Source organism: Oncorhynchus kisutch, unplaced genomic scaffold (assembly GCF_002021735.2).
Source record: "Oncorhynchus kisutch isolate 150728-3 unplaced genomic scaffold, Okis_V2 scaffold3866, whole genome shotgun sequence".
NCBI classification, from domain to species: domain Eukaryota; kingdom Metazoa; phylum Chordata; class Actinopteri; order Salmoniformes; family Salmonidae; genus Oncorhynchus; species Oncorhynchus kisutch.
Window position 1 is genome coordinate 1 of NW_022265811.1, and position 3,969 is coordinate 3,969.

Sequence of the window (3,969 nt, forward strand, 5' to 3'; positions counted from 1 at the left end):
CATATACCTCCATATACCTCCATGGACATATGCTCTGATTACAGATGTTCTCATATACCTCCATATACCTCCATATACCTCCATGGACATATGCTCTGATTACAGATGTTATCATATACCTCCATATACCTCCATGGACATATTCTCTGATTACAGATGTTCTCATATACCTCCATATACCTCCATATACCTCCATATACCTCCATATACCTCCATGGACATATGCTCTGATTACAGATGTTATCATATACCTCCATATACCTCCATATACCTCCATATACCTCCATGGACATATGCTCTGATTACAGATGTTCTCATATACCTCCATATACCTCCATGGACATATGCTCTGATTACAGATGTTCTCATATACCTCCATATACCTCCGTATACCTCCATATACCTCCATGGAAATATGCTCTGATTACAGATGTTCTCATATACCTCCATATACCTCCATATACCTCCATATACCTCCATGGACATATGCTCTGATTACAGATGTTCTCATATACCTCCATATACCTCCATATACCTCCATGGACATATGCTCTGATTACAGATGTTCTCATATACCTCCATATACCTCCATATACCTCCATGGACATATGCTCTGATTACAGATGTTATCATATACCTCCATATACCTCCATATACCTCCATGGACATATGCTCTGATTACAGATGTTCTCATAAACCTCCATTTGAGGGGATGATGAAATAGATTTGTCTAGTGCTTTTCTAAGTGCTAAAAGTGCTTTTCAGTGATAAAGGCATGGTAAGTCTTTTGAAATGCTCTCACATATCAGTACCGTGTGTTTTTATGGGATAAGCCACATTATTTGTCAAGGCCCTACCTACTCTGTTACACTACAGGGGTCAATTACTACTGAGGTCACTGCTCAGGTCAGAGGGTCAGAGGTGAAAGGTCACTCACGTTGTAAAGGTGTGAGAACTGGACCTCCACCGGGGTAGAGAGGGATCCTGGGGTGGGCTTGATGGTCACAGACAACCACCTTGGAGTTGAGCACGGTGCTGTTTCTGGAGGGAGGGAGGGACAGTTGGGTGTCACCAGCATAGGACAACTCACATTGTCAGGTGACATATCACGTGAGAACCACACATCATTGTCATCGTTGTCAATCGCTGTTCCCTTCAACCAACTCAAACCTCCCTGCAGTAATACTGCCCCATCCCTACAACACATGTTCCCATCTCTCCCTAGCACAGCACACATGTCCCTCAAGACACCCTTGTATGTCCCAGCACTTAACCCAGTCCCGTTTGAAATAGACAGTCCCTTTCTCCCTCTCGCTCTTTCTCCCTCTCGTTCTATTCTCCCTCTCGCTCTTTCTCCCTCTCGCTCTTTCTCCCTCTCGCGCTCTTTCTCCCTCTCGCTCTTTCTCCCTCCCGCTCTTTCTCCCTCCGCTCTTTCTTCCCTCTCGCTCTTTCTCCCTCTCGCTCTTTCTCCCTCTTTCTCCCTCTTTCTTTCTCCCTCTCGCTCTTTCTCCCTCTCGCTCTTTCTCCCTCTCGCTCTTTCTCCCTCCTCGCTCTTTCTCCCTCTCGCTCTCCTCTCTCTCCTCTCGCTCTTTCTCCCTCTCGCTCTTTCTGCCTCTCGCTCTTTCTGCCTCTCGCTCTTTCTCCCTCTCGCTCTTTCTGCCTCTCGCTCTTTCTGCCTCTCGCTCTTTCTCCCTCTCGCTCTTTCTCCCTCTCGCTTCTCAGAACGCAATCAGTCAACGTAAACGTTGTGGCAGTCAGCCTCTGTCTAAAACTGATCACATTCCTTGGAGGGGAAAAAAAATCTGAGGAAAAAAAGGAAAAAAAAAAGAACTACTAGGCCCTGATAAAGACAAGATAGAAGAGGAGCTTCCACATGCCACCCCCCTCCCTCACCTCCCCCTTCTCTCCCCACACCCCCCCTCCCCCTCCCTCACCTCCCCTTCTCTCCCCACACCCCCCTCCCCTCCCTCACCTCCCCCTTCTCTCCCACCCCCTCCCTCACCTCCCCCTTCTCTCCCACACCCCCTTCCCCCTCCCTCACCTCCCCCTTCTCTCCCCACACTCCCCACCCCCTCCCTCTCCTCCCCCTTCTCTCTCCCCACACCACCTCCCCCCCCCCCCTCCCTCAACCTCCCCTTCTCTCACCACACTCCCACCCCCTCCCTCACCTCCCCCTTCTCTCCCCACACCCCCCTCCCCCTCCCTCACCTCCCCCTTTCTCTCCCACCCCCTCCCTCACCTCCCCTTCTCATCCTCTCCCACCCCCTCCCTCACCTCCCCCTTCTCTCCCCACACCCCCCCTTTCCCCCTCCCTCAACCCTACCCCTTCTCTTCTCCCCACACTCCCCCCACCCCCTCCCTCACCTCCCCCTTCTCTCCCCACACCCCCCTCCCCCTCCCTCACCCTCCCCCTTCTTCTCACCACACTCCCCACCCCCTCCCCTCACCTCCCCCTTCTCTCCCCCACACCCCCTCCCCCTCCCTCACCTCCCCCTTCTCTCCCCACACTGCCCCACCCCTCCCCTCACCTCCCCCTTCTCTCCCCAACCACCCCCCCTCCCCCTCCCTCCTCACCTCCCCCTTCTCTCCCCACACCCCCCTCCCCCTCCCTCACCTCCCCCTTCTCTCCCCACACTCCCACCCCCTCTCTCACCTCCCCCTTCTCTCCCCACACCCCCATCCCCCTCCCTCACCTCCCCCCTTCTCTCCCCACACTCCCCACCCCCTCCCTCACCGCCCTGGGGTTGAAAGTAGAATTCATTTCTTACCAGTACAGGACACCCAAGCTCGCACACAATGAATATTTTATAGCCTTTGTGTAATCATAGAATTACATAGGCCTATAGAATCCCTATTCATTTTGTATATGATCTCTGTGGGCCTTGTGCCCTAGACCCAGTAAAGATTTGTCATATCACTTCTAATATGCATTTCCTTTTAACGTGGCATAAAAAACCATCAGTCATGATGTTTTCAACTGATTGTCAAACAATCACGTCAAACGCGCACGTTTGTCCACTCGCAAATGATTCCAGCTCCAACTCCGCAATTTGGTGAATGGAAAGAGGAATCTGTTACAAAATCTTTTAATGCAGTGGGCTAAATCAGGGTGTTTTCTGGTAGTCTTAAACAATTCTATTTTGAAACCTCACACACATGGTTATGGGCTTAAAAATAAGACACCTGTACCATGTCAGATATAGAGTTGAAATGTATTAACTTGTGAATTGCATCCCAATATTACACTTTATATACATCACAGAAGACTGAAATAGAACAAACCCATTTGACATTGAAACAGCGGATTTTAGGTGTGTTTTTGAAATAACGTTTATTAATGATGAAATGATGAAAGATATGAATAACATTCCACCCATGAGGCCACTAGGTCATTGACGGCAGGAGAAAGGGCTACAAAACACATCCATTTGCAGTGAATGAAGTATGTGGGAGGGTTGAGTGTGATTCCGCCACGCTAGCCTGTGTTCCTCCATCTCATTATACATGCACATAACATTAACATAACATTAACATAACGGAGAGAACACTCCTCACTGGACGAGAGAAAGCTGTAGCCCACAAATACACATGCAGTTTGAATACATGTGCTCAGCATAAAGCAGTTCTCTGAAATGTTATTCATTCTAGCTCTTCAGACATCCTTCTCACAGACAAGAGACTAAGGAACTACGTGGGAGCATTAGAAGCCCATTGGCACCAATCAAAAGAGCTTCTGGGATGCGTTCTGTGCTGGGTTGCTTTCCAAATGGCACCCCATTCCCTTTATAGTGCACTACTTTTGACGCATCCCTGGAGAAAGCATTGCAAGTAGAGATGTCAATAAACCCTCTCACCTCTGTAGAGATAGGATGCTGCCCAGGTTTTCTGTAGAGAACGAATCCCGGTGACAAATGCTGACAAGTCTCTGTATCTGGAGTACAACACAGACATTTGCCCACCGTTCAGACA